At 42.6% G+C, this 21,099-nt stretch overlaps 1 protein-coding gene and 1 long non-coding RNA gene across 4 annotated transcripts in view; one reads left to right on the top strand and one right to left on the bottom strand.

Moving 5' to 3' along the window:
- Positions 1-21,099, top strand: part of LOC116555363 — a 785,279-nt gene that overhangs the window by 14,741 nt on the left and 749,439 nt on the right. The gene's annotated exons all lie outside the window — the stretch shown is intronic.
- CDH13 (cadherin 13) overlaps positions 1-21,099 on the bottom strand; it is a 1,241,014-nt gene that overhangs the window by 1,141,324 nt on the left and 78,591 nt on the right. The window lies entirely within an intron of this gene.

Raw genomic sequence — 21,099 nt, 5'->3', positions numbered from 1 at the left:
GGTTATTTCTTGATCCCTCTAGATGATGTTCAAATGTTCCGATCAGGGAGGCACTTGCAATTCATCATGATATCAAATATTTCCGTGGCAGCCAGCAAATCTCTGCTTTACTTTATTAAACCTTCCCAGTAAATTCTCAGGCACTGGAGTGGGCAGTCTAACCAGAAGCCCCATATGCTTGTGACTCAAGAAACCCAGGCAGAATGTCAAACTTGGAGACAAAAAGCAAGCACCCAACAGGGCATGCTTTCCAGTCCATATCTGCTTCTTGAGGCAGGTCAAGAATAAAAAGTGCATAATGACTTCTCTTTATCTTTTAAAGGGTAAATGTACAATCTGCAAGAAATTCTCTGTACGGGGAAAACAGACTACATCTCTGCCAGTGGGGCCAGGAGAAATATTTAGCACATACGCTGCCTTATAGAGATCCATTTGTCAACTCCCTAAAGTGAGTTCAGGACATTTGTCTTCACAAGCCTAAAACCTGGCTAGGGTATATCTCACTGGAGAGAATGATAATCGGGGAGCAAATGGTTCAGTCCAATTATATATGCTTAATTGATCTACATTCTAGAGGGCACAGTTGTATGGAAAAGGTTTGCCAACTAATCACAAGAGAAGAAACAGCATCTTAATTGGGATAGCTTTACATTGGGCCATATTACAATTAGTCACAATGTCTTATAAGTTATCTATAATGCTTTTAATGAGAAACATTTAAGTCCTTCTGGATTTTTTCCAGTCAAATTAATTCCGAGGACTGGAGACAGTGTTACAAGTAATGTTATCAGAATTACAATTAAGCCCGTACTAGAATGTGTCACTTAAAATAAAAGGCTCAATGGGTAAGTCCTAAAAGACCGACTATTCTCTCTGTAGACTTTATCAGCATGGCAGTAGATAAGATTTATTGTACCTGTGTCCATTTTCTATAAGCTTGATAGGACAGTAGGATCTCCTGGGCATGAAATGCCGGGGCAGAGCCATATACCAGGGGTCTAAAGGGTTTGTCCTTTGATCTGGAACTTCATTGTATCTAATATGCTGTCTCTATGTCCAATGATGCCCCAAAGCCTACCAGAGAGGAATGGTGTCCTCAAGAGGTTTCCAATGGTCTGTAGTGGGTTTCATGCCACGCACTTGGGCAGCATTGCTCACGCCTGAACCTCAGGAAGTCCTAACAGCTAGTTTGTTTCTTCTCTGGTTTGAGGCTCATCTGTGGCTTGTGAATCCCCCCTAATTTACTCCCTTGGATGTGGATGCCAATGAGAGCAGTAACAAAAGCAATCAGCAGGACCATACTATGCCAGGTGCACCTGCACAGCCCCCTAGCATAATAGCAGCCCCTGTTGTCATCTCTACTTTCCACAGGGGTAAACTCACATGCACAGAAATTCTGGAACTTGCTAATGTCCAGGAAGGTACAGGTCTGATTCCAAAGTGAGGGCTCACAGCCTTTGTCTGACTTTGTCACTCCTTGCTTTTCCCTGCTGTGTCCCAGGTAGTCAGCTGGGCTGTGACACCGCATTCCAGGAGGCCCAAGTTGTGGAACACTCCTAGGACAGTACTTCCCAAACTTTAGTGTACATCAGAATCACTGAGAACTCTTGTCAAAATACAGACTCCTAGACCTCCCTCCAAGAAATGTTGAATCTGTAGATTAGAGACAGGACCTCAAACTCTTATCATTATTCAGACCATCTCAGGTAATGCTGAAACACATGGCCCAGATCCTTTCTTAAGGAAAAACAACAACAACAACAACATTGCCCTAATGGCTTCCCCTGAGTCACAGTTGTAGGGTAATATTATAACTGTCCCCCTTTACCACTTATGGCTCTGAATACCTCCCTATCTACTTCTTGTACCTCTCATGGAATGAAGTTGAGTCCATTAGAACCAATAATAGATTTGGCAATGTGTCTAGGTACCCTTTAATTATCAGTGGGTCTGACACATCCCTGGGGTTGGCAGTTCTTGCCAACTCTGCTTCCCAGCCTGGACAACATTGCTCACCTCATGATTAGGGCTCACAGGACACAGGGAACAACCGAAGTCTTAAATGCCAGGGTTTGGTGGTGCAGTTGAACTGGAAATCTCCAAGCCCATGGTCTGTATGCTTGTCTTGTCTCTGTAAAGTCTCTTGCAAGTCTCTGTAAACGCACTGGTACTCCAGCCAAGTCTCCAGGATGATGTATAGCCCCCCTACATCATCTCCTTGGTATTTATGGTGTCAGGCACACAGATGATCTCTAAGGATTCAGAGCGTGGTCCTGGTAATGATGTAGCAATAGACATGGTAACATTCAAGTAGAACAAGAACCTGTGTTAATATTAGATCAGCGACACAAATACAGGTGTTTCTGAAAAACTGTATTACGCTTTAACTTATCTCATTTTTGAAACAGCTTTGAACATGGAGCATGAAAAGATTGAAAAGGCTCCTTAACAGCACAGTTATGAAAGCCTGACACGTCAAGACAGAGGTACAGAAAAGCTCAGGACATAGAAGGCAGGAGTGAGCTGTGGGGCCCAGAAGGGGAGGGAGGGGGGGTGGCTAAGCAGTGACTGTGCTTTCAAGACTGCATCAAACATCATAGGTGCAATGCTTCGCCTTCCTCACCTACGTCATGTCTCAGCTCTGCCTGGGCTCTGTCCAACTTCAGATAGGGGCCTCATGACATCAGATAGCTCCTCTCTTATACCTTGCCAAGGACTTCCTTCTTAACTTGATACAGAAGCCCCATCATCCATGTACAATCCAATGGTACAAGGAAAGGAACACCCACTGGGCAAACATTTGACCAACAACAGATGGGAATGAGTGGAGGAATTATTTCATCTCCTCACCCCACATACTGGTGAGAGGCAAGATTCTACAAAACTCTCAATAGTTGCTCTTGAATGGCCAGCTCAGTGTGCACCTGTGCAAGCCTTCCCCACTAACTTGCCTGAATATCCTCTTCCTTCACGCTTGCTCTCTGGAATTGTCTCCCTAATACAACAGAAATGTATAAGCTCTCTGCTTTATGGGATACCCAGCTAAATAAATGATAGAGCTAAATAAATGACTAAAGGCCAACCTCTTCAATTTCAATACCCTACTCCTGCATTCCTGCTCCAGCTGCTAGCAGGGAGGCAATGTGAGTAAGCTGGCATCAGATAACTTCTAAAGACCCAAGTCAAAGTATTCCCCTCCTTGAAGGAACAGCTGATTCCTTTGTCAGTTCGGAGAGAAACATCAGAAGGCTTCAAGTTGGCATAGAAGCAATAAGGCAATGCTTGTTTAACAACAGGGACTAGGACCCATTTCTGAACTCATCTCAGTGGCAGAAATTGCATAATGCATTTTATATCATTTCTCCGTTGGAATTGTCATCTACCTTGACAAGGGTGGTTCTGATTCTCAAAGATGTGGAATAGCATCACTTGGATGGTGGGAATGCAGGCTGGCTCTGGGATTAAATGATCTACTTTTAAATTCTGGATTCACCAGCTTCCATCTGTGTGACCTTAGGCACACCATTTAACATGTCTAAGATTTAGTTTTCTCATCTGAAAAATGGGTGTATTATAATGTGCATATTACATTGTGATATGCACAAGAAATAATCAAAGATGACCCACATGCCTCAGTTACCTTGGTTATAGTATGGTTAACCTATGAGTACGTTACGGTAAATGGCCAAAAAATTAGTAGCAGTTGTTGTTGTTATGTGGGACAGCCCAGATTCCAACGCAATTGAGTCTGACTTTGAAGTGTGTACTTCTCCCTCACCACCTATTCCTCACAGATCAGAGGTTAGCTCCAGGTACTCACCAAGTATTCAAGTAGAGGTCTCTGTGTGGAAGGTACAAGCACAATGTATAGTCATTCATTGATTGGAGACGGAGGGGTGAAGATGGCCTCATTGTCCACAATCCAGTTACCTTGCCTTTGAAAGGGGGATCAACTGCCTTATCAAAGCAGCACTCTTATTTAATGCACACAAGGTTTTGCCTGTGTGTGGCATAACTGGTACAACAAACACTAAGCCATCCATTCTCCTAAGTTTGCAGTTGATTGCAGGAGCTTGGAAAGATGAATAAACACCTAAGCATAAACACATCCCAACTTCTCTGAACAGATTTCCCAGCATCTTTGTTTTTTGGCAAAAAAACAGACACGAGAAGGCAGAAAGGGATGCCATTAACTTAAGAATCGCAGTCCACACCCTCTCATAAAGGCTCTAGGAAGATTTTAAACGATTTATACACAGATAGTCCATGACTTAGAATGCCTAGACAACAGTTTTTCAACTTTACAATGGTACAAAAGAAATACTCATTGCACTAAAACCATTTTTCAGATTTTGAATTTTGGTTGTTTTCTGGTCTAACAACATACGGTGCAATACTCTTACGTGAGAGAGCCAACACTTTATTATAATATAGGCTTTGTGTTCTATGATTTTGCCCAACTGTAGGCTAACGCAAGTGCTCTAAGCACATTTACAGTAGGTTAGGCTAAACTATTGCCGTTCAGCAGGTCCTGGTTATAAGCTCTCAGTTCAGAGAGGAGCTGGCTACTGTCACATTGCCCCTGTCTCAAGTTGAGCAGAGCCCAAGCAGAGTTGAGGCATGACATGGGTGAGGAAGGCAAAGCAGTATATCCACGACATTTGAGGCAGGCTTGTGGTCTGATTAGCATAGGATGGGTTAACCCAGGATAAAACCCCATTATAAGTCAAGAAGCGTCTGTATACAGTTGAATCTCTTATTCATGGTACTTATGTTCTATGAAGTCACCATGAATACTTAACCAATACTGAACCACTGCTCCTAGTAGAAATCTAGGGTTAGGTTCCTATGAGCCTCTGGTCATAATTCTGTCAACTAGTCAATATATAACCTTGTTTTATGTGTATCTCGGTTGAAAGATGCCTTACTTCATATATATCATTGACTTAATATTGAACTCACAGCCAACAGCACTATAACTCACGCTGGAACAAAGCTTATCTAACACGTGCATTTTTTCAGACACATCACAGCCTTCTTTCACTTGGAAACACTAGACAGCACTCAGCACGCCACTTGGGGTCCATTATAAACAGCAAAATTGCCAAGAAAAAGCATAAAATTGGGGAGAATGTGGCACTAACTGGCTCATGAAAAGGATACTTGTTTGTAGTATGAAAGCTAAAACAAGAAGGCAGTGTTACCTAGTTTGAATGCAGCTGGAAACATGTACATAGTATGACTCAAATTTGTCACAGCTCTGTGCATGTCTGCAAATGACCACAAAACAACCATGAACATTGATTTGGGAGTTACAGATAAATTTTACTGAGTAGGCAAATTCGCAAATACAGGATTCATGAAAAATAAGACTTGATTACACATATATATATATGCATACATACACATATCATACATACCCACACATATATATGAATATATATGTAGTTACAAAATGCTTTTAACCTAATATATGTAACAAATATACTCAAAAACATAAGTTACGTTGTTGTTACTACTCTTTCATATCAAAATTGTCACTGGGTACAAGAAAACCCTCAGTTTCACATACCAAACAAGTAAAGTGAAATTTTAAGTATAGTTAATAAGCAAATATTAACAAGATTTCCTTCTCTTTGAAAAAAAAATGGAAAACAAATTACATTTAGAGAATAAGGCTGTTTTAAGGAAACACACAGGAAAAACTTGGGTCCTTTCTCCCAGTCATCAAATGTACAGGCTCCTAGTGTTCTCCCTCAGAAAATCATGCTTCAAAGGCATGGTGGTGTCTTCTTTTACCCATCTACTGCATTGACAGGACCCTCCCTCTGCTGGGCTCACTGGCTGGCAGCTTTCCCAAGCAGAGTACCCAATGCTGTGTTCAGAGCTGTAGCCAAACCACACCCAACCCTCACTCTCTCAGGCATCAGGCACTACTGTGAATTTACTAGTCAGCTAGTGCAGGACACTGTCAGGAGCCTGGAGAGAAAGAGAGAAGTGAAGTGGAATATGTCTGTCTTCCAACGACCCTCCTACTCCATCCGAGTAGACCCGGCCACATGAAGAACAGGCAATGGCATGTTGCTTTGCAGCACAATTTAGTGAAACGTAAGACTAATTTCAACAGAAGCTAACACTTACTTAGCACTTACTATGTGCCAAGCACTGCCTCAGCACCTCACTGTCCTTCTCTCACTAACTGAGAAACCACCCTATGAAGTAGTGATCAGTAAGTAATATTGCTGAAGAGTAAGACTGAATTTCAAAGTCACTGCCCCATGTCCAAAGCTACAAAGGCAGAAGTGGATCCAGAATAGGCCAGAGAGCCTGCATAGCTCACACCCCAGAGTGGAATGCCCATGATGCTAGAGAATACACCATAGTAGAAGGAGGGGGGAGGGTAGAGACGAATTTCTGAAGAGGAAGAGGAAAGTACATGCTTTATTCACATAGTATGTAAGCTAGCAGAGAGGTAAATCCTCTTGAATAGGATGACACAGGGGACCAGAGATCATCCCCAACTTCCCCAACCCCACCTTGGCTCTTATGTGAGTGCTTTGGTTGGACCTAGAAACCAAATCGACACCAATCAGACAACGAGATAAACTAGAGAAAGCGTATGGATCTTAACAGTTTCCAGGTACATGGGATCGTCACAACAGAGTGACATCTGAAGTGGTCAAAGCAAGATGCTTTTATACTTTTTAGACAGATAATGATAAATCTGACAAAGACAGGACAAATGGGATCTGGCTAGGGGCAGTGAATTTCTAGGGGAGTCACTTAGTGAGATACAGGGGACTGTAAAATTAGTGGAGGCTAAAGGCTACTTCAATAAGAGTATTTATTCAAGTCCATTACAGCCTGAAATCCTCCATCTCCAGCGATAAGGGCTATTTTCTTGCCTTGGCAGGGAGGAGGGTGCCCCTGCCAGAGAGGAATCTTTCTGGCCTGCTACATGCAGGAAGAGACAAGTCAGCTAGCCCTTTCTGAAACTACAATCTATCCAACGTTTTCAACTCGAAATAATCAATGTACCCATTTGGCATATCCGGGGAAGGCGTGGCCTTTGCTGTTTCGGTGAGTAAGAGCACCAGACACACAGCCACGCAAGCACACATCTCTACTAGCTCACACCAGCCTGGAAAGACATCTTTTCACTGAGCTTCTAAATGGCAGAGAAGCCCACCCAGACAGATATACATTGGTGGTTGTTTAAGCCTCCCAGGTGCTATTTGACATTGAAGCCCAGTGATTTTCTGCCCCATTCTACCGGAGAGGTGGTATCAAGTCAAAGATTAGTAGTGAGAGGTCCTCAGAATGATTATAAAGTGCCTTTTTCCTCCTACCAGAAGAGAACATTCAGGACAAGCAGACAAGCAGGGCATGCCTGTGCAAGTTCTGATAGTGGTGAAGACGGATGGACCCCAAACCAGCCCCCTTCTTCTCCCAGCAGCCATCTGGTCAACCTCACTCAGGTGGCACCATTAATCAGTCTCTAACTAAAAAGGCAAAGAAAAAAACCATCTATTCATGTTTCTCAATCATTTTAATCCATTTTTATCACATAAATCTCTTTTTAATTACAATAGTAACACATGCTCATTGAAATATGTTCAGACAATACATATGTGAAGAAAATTAAAAGTAAGCATCTACCCTGCCTCCTCAAGGTAGCTAATGCTGATGATTTGGTGTGCATCCTGTCTGTGTTTTTTGCACTCTTAACCAAAAAGGATATGCCCATGTATTGCATCTGTTTTTTTTTTTTTTAAGTAAAATTAATATCACAAAGTTTTGTAACTTGTTTATATCACAATACACAAGGGTGACCTTTCTATGCCAGGATATCTGCATTTACTTCATTGAGAATATGCAGAATACTCCATTATCTGGACACATCACCATTTATTTGACCCAGTGGTGTCCAAGAAATCTCTCTGTGATGGCGGAGATATCCTATATCTGCACATGAGAACCACTAGCCACATGTGACAACTGAGCCCTTAAAATTCCTCTCCTGAGCATCACACACTGGGGACATTGGCTGGTGGGGGAGGGTAGGGGAGGGAGGGACAGTGGGGGGTGGGAAGGGTGGGAAGATATAACATGGGGAGAAATGCTGGATATAGTATGCACCTATGCAACAACCCTGCATGACCTGCACATGTACCCCAGAAACTAAAGTAAAATAAAAAATAGAAAATAATAATAAAATAAATAAAATTCCTCTCCTGCGATCAATACACTGAATTTTTAATTTTCTTTAATTTGATTAAATGAAATGCAAACAGTCACATGTACCTAGTGGCTACTATATTAGTCAATGCAGATTTAAAAAGTCCCCTAATTACAGATCATACCTTAGTTGTTCCTAAATTGTTTTCACTAGATAGTCTGATGTGACACACATCTGAGTATCTGCTAGCTCATTATTCCCTAACTGAGCTTTGCCCCAATACTTTGTATTATCTACTAAGTCAGGTTCCTACAATGTGCATTGTTTCTGATGGAATAAAAGACAGATGAGCCCATACATTTGTAAGCTGGTCTTAAGGCATGGAACCTCCATATGCACCAGCAATCTCTTTGGAATCCCACAGTCGCCCTGGAATAAACCAAGAGGCTTGGATCTTCTAGAAGCTGCTAATGCTGATAGCCAGGCTTTCACCGAGGAAATACCTGTGCTAATCCCCAACTTGGGAATAGGGTCTGCTGGCTGCCTGGCACCAGAAGGAGCTGGCAGCAACCTCTTTACTCAGCACTCACAAAACGTCTCATTAATAGCGTACATATTAAAGCAGGACAACAATATTTTAGTCTATATCTTAGTATCTCTCAATTACCCCTTCCTATCTGTTTTGGTCCATTCTTAGGAAAAGCATAAATAGGGTTTGGCTGTATGTCACATAATTAAGCTGTGATCAGAGCTAATATGTTTCAATGGACAAAGCGTGTGTCCTCAGGACTATGTCGTCACAACATGGTGTGGGGAGAGCTTGATACCAACCTCACTAGGTCAGCACAAACAATGAGCTGTTGCTGAATCAGGATGAAAAGAGGCAAAGGAAACAGACAGCTGTATGTCTCCAGCATGAAACATCACACGGGCCCCTGGGCACCATCACTCACCAAATAGCCCCTTTCCTTCAGGGTGACCTGACCTGCTTTGAAGCGGCCACTGCCATGTCCCCAGAGTGGGGAGAATATTTGGTTTGTTTTTATGACTTCTTCAATGAACTTAATAGATTTTTTAAAAAAGAAACTTAATACATGTTAAATTATAATCAGTTACATCCTTCGAAAGCCTCTTTACGTCTTTGTTAACATCCACATACATCTTACTTTTATTGGCGGAACAAAATTGTAGCAGTAGCAAGAGACCTCTAAATAAAACAAGGGAGAAAAAATTACTCGCAATGCTGAAAGCCCTACAAATCAAGCTGTTTTCACTTTTCTGTGCTGCTTTTCTGTCTTTGTTCATGTATATACATAATTTATGTCTGAAGCTACTCTAGGGTCTCTGCTCTAAGGTATACAGCGAAAAGGATTATCCCCATACAACTCAACCTTCTGGAAGATTCTCTCCTGAGCTCTAGCTTGTCCTCTTGCTTTCACTTCACCCCTGGCCTTGAACTGTTTTTGTTTTGCCAGGTCTTGCTCTGAATTTAATCCCTGTGCCTCTGTTAGATGGTTGCTGAATTGACTGACTTTCACCAACTGGTGCTCGCTCTTGGGTTTCCCCCATGTTCTGGCAGGCGCGGGAATACCCATACTGGGTGGTTTCAGCAGATGGCCATTATGATTGGTGTTTCCTCTGTCATATTTAGTTGGTAAATATTTTAAATACTACTGTTGACTTAACGCACTTTTAAGACCCAATTTCCATGCTCCCCACGTGTGATCATTTTACTTGCATCTGCCTGACCCTTATTTATCTCCAGGTTCCTAATCTTAAAAAACCAAGATACTCAATGTATTGAGATTCCCTGGTTCCTGTGATTTCTAGGTCACATATTCCCTTTCTGTCTTTTCTTAGCAGCTTCCTCTGAAATGCAAAACCTCAGCCAACCTATAGAATAAATGCAATATTACTCTCTGCTTTTAAACATTTATGTCGTTTTTCCAATGCTGCTGTATAAGCCTCCAAATTTTTTCCAGTGAGCAGATATGCCTCAACTTCTTAATTATTCCCCTAAAGCAGTGGTTCTCAATGGGGAATCGCTTTCCCCCTCTTCCCCTCCAGGAGACATTTGACAATGCCTGGGAACATTTTTGGATTTCACAGTTGGGGTGGAGCTTCTAATGGTATCTAGTGGGTAGAGGCCACCGGATGCTTCTAGATATCCTGCCATGCACAGGCTAGCCTCACCACAATCTTCCAGCCCAAAGTGGCCACAATGCCATGGTGGGGAAACCCCACCCTACTATTTCACATTCAGAATTTCCCAGGTTTTTTCATTATATTTTCATGAGTTTCCAAATCCATCTTGTCCCCATTGTATTTCAGTGCCTTGCATAGTACCTGGCCTGTGGCGGGTTCCTGTGGACATGTTATTATATTTTGGGGGGATTCTTTATGAGACATTCCCAATAGGGGCATAATGTTCATGCATATGGATTATTCATGTTTAAGTATGCATTCTTTTCTGTTATTTATAGTTTCACATTATTTTTTGCACCAATTTTCATTTGAGAATGGACTACCTGCTGCCTTTTTAAGGACTGTGCCACATGCATGCAGACAGTGCCTACACTCACCCAGAGTCCTATGCTCCCACTATGCCCCTGTCAACGGTAAGGCCATCTTTCTAGTATCCTGATCTATACTTAATCATGTCTGTTTAAGAATTATGTGTTTCTGCTTTTGAGGTAATTTCCATAATGCTGCTGGTAAGCATTCTAACCCCAGTGTTGAATGAAGGGAGACAGGAATAGTGGGACTAGGGTCCAACAGAGAATTTATGCCATCTGGATGCTAACTCAGGTGCTACTAAATCTTTAAAGAAGTCAAATCATCTATTGGGAGTCAGCAGCTACCGTGCACTGTTTTCTCCTGGCATTATGTTCTGTATAATGGGAATCCTATTACTTGCCCCACAGCCCTGGTGGCCTCTCTGCTCACAGCTTTTGTGAGCTAAGCCTGAGGTAATGACCAGGAGGCGATTAAAATCAGCACAAAACATGGAGTCAGCTTTGGGGTCTATGCTCAAAACAGTCTAAGAAAATCCATCCCCTTAAGAACTTGCTTTAGGGCTATTTTATCTGAACATCAAGTGTCTAATCAAAGTTACAGAATCTTCTATACATACACAGAAAAAGGAGAAAATGTATGTTTTCTTCTATGTGCTTTTTTTTTTTTACTATCGACTTTGTACCAGGCACTGAGAATACAAAGAGAAACAAACACACTGGGCACACATTCAAATGGAGAGAGGTCACAACACGCTGTCATGCCAGCCTCTATGGGCTGAGTGGGGTGCTGAGCTCTTTAGGTGTAATTTAGCCCATACAACCACCCTTGGATAGCAGTACTATTTTACATGATTCTATGAATATGAAAACTGAGGCACAGAGAGGTTAAATAACTTGCCCAAGTTCACACGGCTAATAAGCAATAGAGGTGGAATTTGTATCCAGGCAGCCTGACTCCAATCTTAACCACTGAGCTACTTTCTCTCTTGAGACAGGTATAGAGAGAATTAAGTATATTAAAATGTAACCATGATGGGATTTATCACAGGTATGCAAGGCTTCTGAAACATTTAAGACTCAATGTTACCCATCACATAAATGGGACAGAACAAAAATCACATGCACATTTCAATAGATGCAGAAAAAGCGCTTGGCAAAATCAATACTCATCCGTAATAAAAACTTTCAACAAACTAGTAATATAGAGAAACTTCTTCAACTTGATAAAGAACAACTATAAATAACTTACAGCTAACATCACACTTAATGGCAAGAAACTACCTTTCCTGATAAGATCAGTAAGAAGGCAAGGATGTGACCTCTCACCATTTCTTTTCAACATCATCCTGGAAGTCCTAGCTAATGCAGTAAGAAAAGAAAAGAAAGGTATAGTGATTGGAAAGTAAGAAACAAAAAACTTAGTTTGCAGCTAAAATAATCATCTATGTAGGAAATCCAAAAAACTGACAAACTCCAAGAATAAGTAATTATGCCAGGATTATAAGATGCAACGTTAATATGCAAAAGCCAATCACTTTCCTATGTACCAGCAATGAATGAATGAAATCAGGAATTTAAAACACAATACCATTTACCCTAGCCTCCCCCAATTGGAATACATACATATAAATCAAGCAAAATGTGTACATAAAAGAAATGCACAAAATACAGTAGTCTCTCTTTTGCCAAGGTTTGCTTTCCACAGTTTTAGTCACCTGTGGTCATCACAGTCTGAAAATATTAAATAGAAAATTTCAGAAACAATTCATAAGTTTTAAGTTACATGCTGTTCTGAGATGCATGATGAAATCTTCTGTCATCCCACTCCATCCTGCCAGAAATGTGAATTATTTTGGTCAGTGTATCCATGCTGTATATATTACCCATCGTCCATTAGTCACTCAGTAACCATCTTGGTTATCGGACTAACAGATTACTAGAAAAAGAAGGGTGAGCACAGTACAACAGATTTTGAGAGAGAGCGCCCACATGCATGTAAATTTTATTACAGCATATTGTCATAACTGTTCCACTTTATTATTAATCTGTTATTGTGCCTAATTTGTAAATTAATCTTTATCATAGCTATGTACAGAAAAAACATAATATATGTAGGGTTTGGTACTATCCATGGTTTCGGGCATCTATTGGGTGTCTGGAAACTCATTCCTCATGAAAAAGGGGGAACTACCACACACACACACACACACACACACACACACACACACACACACACACACGATCTATATGAGGAAACACAAATGTTTATAGCACCTTTATTTGTAATTACCAAAACTTAGAAGCAATCAAGGTGTCATTAAGTAAGTCAATGGATAAACTGGTATATCCAGACAATGAAATATTATTCAGTGTTTAAAAAAAAAAAAAAAAAAGGTGGCCAGATGTGATGTCTCCTGCCTGTAATCCCAGCACTTTAGGAGGGAGGCCAGGCGGGTGGATCATGAGGTCCAGAGATTCAGACCAACCTTGCCAACTTGGTGAAACCTCATCTCTACTAAAAATACAAAAATTAGCTGGGCGTGGTGGCATACAGCTATAGTCCCAGCTACTCGGGAGGCTGAGATAGGAAAATCACTTCAACCCAGGAGGTGGAGGTTGCAGTCAGCCAAGATCATGCCCCTGTACCCCAGCTAGGCAACAAAGTGAGGCTCCACCTCAAAACAAAACAAAACAAAAAAGAGCTATCAAACCATGAGAAAACATGGAGGAAACTTCAATGCATGTTACCAAGTGAAGGAAGCTAATTTGAAAATGCTACATACTATATGATTCCAAACATATGACATTCTGGATAAGGCAAAAATAAGGAAACAATAAAAAGATCAGTGGATTGCCAGGGGTTAAGGAGAAGGGAGTGAATAGGTAACCAGGCAGAGCAAGTATTTTTAGGGCAATGCAACTATTCTGTGTGATATCATAATGGCGGATACATGACATTACATATTTGTCATATATCCACTATAGACTGTACAGTACCAAGAGTGAACCCTAATGTAAACTGTGAACTTTGAGTGATAATGATGGGTTAATGTAGGGTCATTGACCAAAATAAATGTACCATTCTGGTATGGGATGTTGATAGTGGCGCAAGGCTGTGCATTTGTAGGGGCAGGAGGTACTTGGGAAACTTCTGTACCTTCCACTAAATTTTGCTGTGAACTTAAACTTGCTCTAAAAAATAAGGTCTACTTATTTTGTTTAAATGTAACCAGGTGCCAACCTGTCTTCCTCTCTAGCCCCTCATCTCATCACCATCAACACACTCACACACATTCACAGACAGACACACACACACACACACACACACACACACACACACTGCGCGCACGCCATTCAAATACAACCAGATGCACTCCAGCCTCTCTCTCCAGCCACACTGAGCCTGCTGCCATTCCCTCTCTACGCTGTGCCTTTGAACCACTCATTTCTCTGCTTGAAGCCCCCCACCCCTGTACTGTCAGCTTTGTTTGACTATCTCCAGCGCCATTTCCAGTCCCAGCTCCGACGTCCTCTATTCACTGCTAACTCTGTCTGAGCCAGATGCTCTTTCTCTATACTCCCAAATCAAAATCGGAGCTCCTTTTGCTAGACCAGCATTTGTTGCTTTGCACGATAACTCTCAGCTTAAGTTTCTGTCTCTCACACTGTTCTGAGACGTGCCAGTGGTTCAAGGGTCTGTCTAGGTGGCCCCAAACCTCAAACAGATCCTGGCACATGGAAGGCGCCCACTAAAGGCTAACTAAAACTTCAAGCACTGGAGTAGTGAGCTATTACCCGAAGGCATTGCTTCCTATTTGGGTGACCTTGCCTACTCTAAGCCTCAGTTTCCCCATTGTTCAAATGGGAAAGAATGATAATAATGGCAATGCCTATTTCATTGGTGGTTGTGAGGGCTGAATTAATATATATGTAAAATTAACATACGTAAACAAGAAAAAATAGCCTGTGGAGGAGGTAAGCTTCTGTAGGCTTCTGAATTGATTCGGCTTCCTCTGCTGCAAATAAAAACAAATGATGTCACTGCCTTGCCCTCCCCCACTCTCGCCAGCAGTGTTTCATCACTCTCAGCATCACACGCACGCCCTCCCTGCAGCCGAATCTGACTCCCTGATCTCATCTCCTACTCTTGGTCCGGACACTGCGGTAACCTCTTTATTTCCTGCTTTAGGACTCTGCACTTGCTTTTGACTCTTCCTGGCATACTCTTTCCTCTGGAGACCCACGTGGCCAGCTCATCTACCTCAGGCAGATCCCTGCTGAAATGTCTCCTCTCCAGGGCACCTCCCCTCACCAACTCCTATCACAAGGAGCATAGCGTCTTCATCTCACTTTAATCTTTTATGGCACTTGATTGACCGACTGACTGATTGCAACACTTATTACTAACGAACTTTCTTTACTGTTTGCCTCTGCCACTGAAACAAAAGCTCCATGAAGATAAGAACTGGTGTGCCCAGTGCTATTTTCCTGGTGCTTAGAAACATACCTGACACATAGTGGGCATTCAATCAGTATATTGAGTAAATGAATGTATGAACAGATGAATCCCCTGATACAATACAAAAGGCAGGGAAATTACATTGCATTTCTTTTGGACCCCATCCTCCAGTTCTGGAAGCTCACCTGTACCCCAGAGCCAAGAGAATGACTAAGAGCACAAGATCTGGGACCACCAGCTCCACAGCTTATTAGCTATGGCTGTGGGCCTCAGCTACCTTGCCTGTATAATGGATCCAGTCACTGCATCTACCTCAATACTGCTGGGAGGGGTAAAGGAACTGATATGAGGAAAGCCCATAGCACAAGGCCAGGCAAATACCCTTGTCAGCTGCTTCACATGGTTAATACTGTAGCCTCAGAGGCTGCTCTCGTCCTTTCTGTACCCATCTCTTCTGAATATGAAAAAAAAAAATCCTTATTTAAACGCATGGTTCCTTTAATGATACAACATTTGTATCTTTGCGCATGGCCCCTTCCCCTAAGGATGTCTGTCCCCCAAATAAAGGTTGTCAAACATTTTAAATGGTATTAAATTGTCCAGTAAATGGGAATGCCCAAAGCAGAGAGCCAGTCAATCAGGATTATTTGAGAGCTTCAAAAAGACAGAAGGAAACCATTATTAGGTTTAAGAATATTGCATTCCCTCTCCCACACAGCCTTTATCTAAATCTTCATTTAATTGGCAGCCTTCAGCGCTGTCAGAATTGCATTCTGAGAACGAAGAGAAGTTTTCAAACATTCACGCAATGTTATATGCTTGGCTCAAAACGACCCAAGGGGAAAAAGCTATCTCTTCTGCGAGAGATTTGGGAATGCCCTAAAACTGAGACTATGAGAGTTCGGAAACTTACCTTGAATCGAATAAGAAACCAACATCGCCATGTAAGTGTAAGCCAAACATACTGTCCCAAAGTTTCAGGTAGAGACTCGTGCCTGCTCTCTCCCCAGAATCTCTCAGTGACTCCCTGAGGGCAAGAATCGGTCCTTTCTCTGTCTACTCAGAACCTCCCCCACTGGCTGGTGCAGCGTATGCATGAAACAGATGTTTCTGGAATGACTACTGGGAATTTTTGAGGCTTTATGTCATATGGGGAATCCTCTCTCAGGCTCAAGTATCTCTGTGTGAGTAATTCCAACCAGAAGCTGGGCTGGAAGAAATCTGATTTCTCTCCCTATCCCTCCCCTCAACTGATACAGTTAATTAGCAAGTCTTATCTGTTGTGCTATATCTCCTGATCTCTGTGGTATCTGTCCCCTCCTCTCCTCTCTCAGTGCCTTCAATGTGGTCTTCAGTCTTCTCTGGAACTATTGCAAAAGACATGTGTCTCCCATCCTGCGCCCCTGTGCAGGCACAAGAATGCTGATCATTGAAAAACCCAGACTTGAGTGTGTCTGTCACTCTGCTGCTGAAAAAGTCCCCCTAATTCCTGTGTCTCCAGAGTGAAATCCAAGTTTCTCAACATGACATGCATGACATCATGTTCCTTAGCCAATCCAGCCACCTCCCCGGCTGCTCCCTCCTACCCCTAGGGCTGTGCACCTTGGGCTCCAGCCCCACGAGCAACCCTCAGCTTCACCCAAGCACAGACTGCCAGCTCCCTCTACTCCCTGTCTTTCTTCCTGCTGCTGGCTTTGTGCAGGTACATCCAGTCCCATTTTACTCACTGCCTCATTTCTGTTGCTCCTTCAGAACCCAAGCCAAACGTGTTCGCCAGACAGCCTTCCTGGATCCCTCTCTGTCCTCCTCCAAAGCTGGGCTGGTCTCCTCTGTGTTCCCAAAGCTCAATATACTTTTATTTTTCATGTAAAATATACTAAGGCACTACAAAAAGCGTGCAAAAGCCCAAGAATTCAGCTCAATATTTTCCATGATGTGCTATGTCACTGGCACTCAAACTCAAGAAGAAACATGATCAAGTCCTCAGAAACCATCTACCCACCCACCCCCACCACTATGCCTTCTTCACAGACACTTGGAACACTGACATGGTATCTCTCAAAGGTGATCTAACAAAATGGGTTTCCAAAGTGGTTGTACTCCCAAGCTCATTCACACTGGATGGACAATGTTGACTGCCTTGTCCATTTACCGTTCTGAATTAGAACATCCTGAGGTCAGGGACTACCTTTGGGTCACCTGTTTACCCCCAGCTTCTCTCACAGAGCCAGCACATGAATGAATGAGCTAATGAAGGAGTGGGCAACAGTTTTGATTTCCTTCTGGTCTTTGTTAAATGTGCCCCTCTCGTTTGGAACCCACAGTTATGGAATGATTCGGGGATTCCCATCAGAACTTACAAAAGACCAGATGTCTGCTAGAGTCTGTCAGAGGAAAAATAAAAAGGCTTTAAAGGTCATTGGTTTTAACAAGAAAAAAATAAAAAACAAAACAAAACAGAGTTCTGGTAAAACAGGCCAGTCAAATTGGTCCGACAGCCAACCTCAGCAGCAGCAGCAGCTTTCGTTATCTTTCTAGATTGGTTCATTTTCCAAGATCTGTGATTTTTAAATGAGGAGTAGGAGCAAAGGTCAACCTCACCTCCTGGAGCAGAAGCTTAAGTATGGGGCTGTAATCACATCACACAGCAAACTTCAAAAGCTCGTGGTGCAGTGACAGCAACCACCTGTCTATCTTCAAACCAGATGAATGGCTTTTATGACGCCATCAATCAGGAAAGATGTATAAAGAGTAGCCAGTCCTTATTTAACCAAGCTCTTCTCATCTTGTCGTGAATAAGAAGCACAGGCACAATCCTGGCCCAGGTAAGAAACAGAACCTTCTAAGAACTGCCAGAGACCTGCTATTTTCCTGTAACCTTTCAGAGCCTGGGGCGGGGGGGGGGGGGGGACGTTCACCATGATAGGCTAGGATGACAAACCAATAATGATTTTCTGAAGCACAGGACTCTCCAGGGAAATCGAGCTCCAACTCTACAATCTGATCACCTCTTCTCAGAACCTAAATCTTGCCTGGGAGGCTAGTGACATTCGCATGTTCCAAGAACTTCGTTTTGATGGCTGAGATAGGCAGAGGAAGGCAGCAACAATAGGTTGGCCCAGCAAGTTGTTTCTTTCAAAATGAGAAGTGAAACCAGTAGCCTTAAAGAAGATGAAAAGCCCCAACTTGTTCTGATTGGACAGAGCTGGCCCTTCCTGAATTCTCAATCACATCTGATCTTCCCTCCTGCTTTTCCCTGGACTGACCTAGAAGCCTATCCAACTGTTAATGTCAGTAGCCCATCCTAAATACCAAGAACCAAGACCAGAATCACCCTCCTGCTGTCCCACTGGAAAATCACTTGTCATTGTTTCTCCTATTGAAGGCACTACTGTAGAGAAATGCTTATCACAGGGAAAACCTGGAGAGTAGAATGGGAAGGTGTAAGTCCCAGCTGTGCTTCCTACAACTGTCTGAGTGTCTTTGTTCCAGCAGCACACCTATCCTCTCTGAGGCTCCGTCTCCTCGTTGTGAAGGGGAAAAACACCATCTCCATAACAGGGTTATTACAAGGATTGAGATGATGCACAGTAGACTCTTTTCTCAGGACCTGGCCAGAGGAACTTAAGAAGACACGCCACCCATATGCTCTCCTAATAAAATCAAAGCAATATGGAATCAGGAGACCTGGATTCAAACCCTGGTTCTGCCAACTGTTACTGAAGAAGACAAGTCCCTGAGTTAAGATTCAGTTTTCTTAACTGCAAAATGTCTTTCCCAGCCTCCTGAGGGTTGGGTGAGGAACAATGAAGATGGCATATATGTGTGTGCCCTGTACGCTGTAGACTCCTAGGCTATAAAATGAAGTTATTCTTATTCAGAAGCTTGAATTAGACATCAGGTGTGAATGTACTTAGCTGGGTGCCTGGTATGTAGATAAGTTAAGAAATAACTTTTATTGAGACCTAATTGTTAGAATGTCATTAAATTAATAACTATTAGGGCACAAATAATGATGGTGGTTCATAGTCTTGCCACCAAATAAAATTAGGTAAGTTTCTATCCCTGGAAGGACAACCTCAAACTGACAGTCTCTGTCTCAGAGTTCTCCTGCCAGCTGAGAACAATCTAAGGAGGGTGCCTTTCTCTTCCCCCAAAACCACGTGACAGGAAAAGATCAACTGCCAGTTAAGATTCATTAACACAGAAACAGAAAACCCATTTTAGCCCAGCAGATTTCAAACTCAAACTTCATCTGTCTTTCCTGTCTATTGTTTTAACTTTCCAACTTAAAATACTTACTGACATGCCCCACTGGGCTTACAACCAATGTTAACGGGTACCTCTGCTGCCAGGTTCACTGGATTGATTTTTATACTATGCAAAATCAATCCTGGATGTGCAATTTCTCCAGTGGCTTAGCTTCAGAGAGAATGCTTCTTTGGCAGGTTTCATGATCGCCAAGGGCAGGAGGGAGCGAGCTGAGCACAGATGCAGTTTTCTGGAAACCAAGGCTAGAGAGGCAGGGGGATTTGGGAGGAGAGCCAACCAAAGAAAGGTCCTAGTGGAACCTCCTCATCCCAACAGTGGGACACTTTGGGAGCCAGCAAATCCAGAGCCCAAATAGAACAGGGTAGGGGTTGCACTGAGAAAGGCTAAATGGTTTGGTTAATAAGGCTTTTAGGATTCCTCATGTCAAGTGTGTGCAGTGCAGGCTTCTCCAAGCATCAATTCTACGAGCATAAAACTTTTTGGAATAGAGAAAGGGCACTGAGTTCACGGAGCTTGCTGGGATCTGATGGATCTCATCTGCCTCCTCTAAGTCTTCCAAGTCCTCACTACCTTGCTCCTCAGCCACTCTCCAGTGCTTCCTAAACTCCTAACTTTACTTTATTGAACAGCCTCTGTTTATTAACTTTTTTGTCAAAAAGGAGGAAAAAAAGCATGTAATCTCATGTACCTCATTTATTACAATTGCAGAGGGTTAGTTTCCACTAACAAAGCCATGCATCCTATTTCACACAACATCCATTTCTTCCTGAAAGATAGGAGAGCTAACTACTTGCAGGTAGAGCAATGTTGAGGCTCCAAGCGTACTTTCTTGGGGAACATTCATTAAGTGACCGAACCTCAGTGTCTTAATCTATACCTTGGAGCCGTTTCCCAGAAAATGGCATTAGTTGTGATGAATAAGACAACAGGATTCCTACTCAGTTTCAACTTATAGCACACCAGGCACTGTCTTAAAACATGTTATATGCTTCAATTCCTCCTCTCAAGAACCCTATGAGATATGGCTTATTAATATTATTTTCCCTTTCAACAGATGAGGGGTCTGAAGCAAAGAGAGTTATGGGGTTTGCTCAAGGTTACAGGGCAGCGGAGGTGAGGCTTAAACCCAGGCAGTCTGGTGTCCTTATTCTTCACCAATAATTTCTTTCCTTTCCCTTTTTCCATGTCTTCTCACCCTCCACCCCCGCTTCCCATCCCTTTTCTCTCTTACACCCCACTACTTCCTATTCTTGGATCTCTTCCTTAGGCTCACACCTGGTTTTAAGCTCATACATGCCTTGATCTGACCAACTATTTCATAGGTTTCCCAACATGTCCTGGCCCCTCCATCCCCCATGCTGCCTACGCCCACTTCCCATTATTGAACTTGAAGGACCTTCTCAAAGGAGTCCAGTGACTGCTCCTTCTTGTTGAATCTAGTGCTTTCTCTGTTTCCTTCCTTCTTTACTGTCTAAGACTATCTGCTACTTTCTTCTTGAAATTCCCTATTTTCTACTGCAACATTACAATTCACCAGATTCCTTCTCCGTCATGTATTTATCAGTGTATCTATCCATCATCCATCCATCCATCCATCTTCCATCTATGCATTCATCCATCCATCCATCATCATTCATCCTTCTATCTAGCCAATTCATTTTACAATGATCTGA

This window comes from Sapajus apella, unplaced genomic scaffold (assembly GCF_009761245.1).
Source record: "Sapajus apella isolate SASKATOON/1434 unplaced genomic scaffold, GSC_monkey_1.0 scaffold15, whole genome shotgun sequence".
NCBI classification, from domain to species: domain Eukaryota; kingdom Metazoa; phylum Chordata; class Mammalia; order Primates; family Cebidae; genus Sapajus; species Sapajus apella.
This window is presented reverse-complemented; position numbering and strand designations above follow the sequence as displayed.